Genomic DNA, 1,110 nt, shown 5'->3' with positions numbered 1-1,110 from the left:
TTACTAAAAAGAAGTAGTTGGAGAGGCAATTGAATGATGTTCAAATTTCTCTTTAGAGTATGGAGGTTCCAGGGTTGAGGGTGAAGAACAAGGTATTCATGATGGGCTAAATACTATCCTTCTCCAAGAAGAGCTTATGTGGTATTAGAAATCGAGAAAGTAGTAGATTTGGTATGGTGATGGGAACACTAAGTTTGTTCACTTATAAACGATCATAAGGAGAAAGCAAAACAAGATTCATGGACTGATTTTGGAAGATGAAACTTGGGATACTAAACCGCAGGAGCTAGAGAAAGAAAACTCCTTCTTCAAAAAGCTCTTTTAAACATGAGAGAATATTGATCCAAATGCTATGGGAGAATTTTCCAGTCTTTCCCTTAGTAATGAGGCCTGTCAAATGTTGGTTGAACTGGTGGCAACGAAAGAGGTGAAAAGAGCTGTAATGACCATGAATTCTTTCAAAGCTCTGAGACCAGATGATTTTCAGGACCTATTTTATAAGGATTTTTGGAACTTTCTGAGCTATGATGTGTGAAATTTAGTCAAGAGAGCCTTTGAGGAAGAGATTCTAAATGGTGCAATTTTCGAGACATACATTGTTCTGATTCCTAAAGTTGATCTCCTACTTTCTTAAGGGTTTTTCACCCCATCAGTTTATGTAATGTTCTTTACAAAATCATTATGAAATTGCAGGTGAACAGGGTTAGATCCTTTTTTTTTTGGAGATTATTGGACCACTTCAGGTTGGTTTTATCCCAGGAAGAGGTACTATGGAAAACATCATCATTGAGCAGAAAATTATGAGTTTCATGAAGAACACTAAGTATAGGAAAGGGACTATGGCCTTTAAGATTGATTTAGAGAAGACATATGACAGGGTGGACTAGAAATTTCTTGAAACTTCTTTGGTTCGGTTTGGCTTTTCGAGGGCTACTATTCATCTTATTATGGCTTGTGTGACGTCATCTTCTTTGTCTATTTTGTGGAACCATGATAAACTCCAAAGTTTTAACCCCTATAGGGGTTTGAGACAAGGGGATTCCATGTCCACTTATCTCTTTGTGCTTTGTATGGAGTGTCTTGCTTGTTTTATTGCCCATCGGGTTTCTT

This window comes from Arachis ipaensis, chromosome B8, assembly GCF_059453495.1.
Source record: "Arachis ipaensis isolate K30076 ecotype BB chromosome B8, ASM5945349v1, whole genome shotgun sequence".
NCBI classification, from domain to species: domain Eukaryota; kingdom Viridiplantae; phylum Streptophyta; class Magnoliopsida; order Fabales; family Fabaceae; genus Arachis; species Arachis ipaensis.
Note: the sequence above shows the minus strand (reverse complement) of the source record.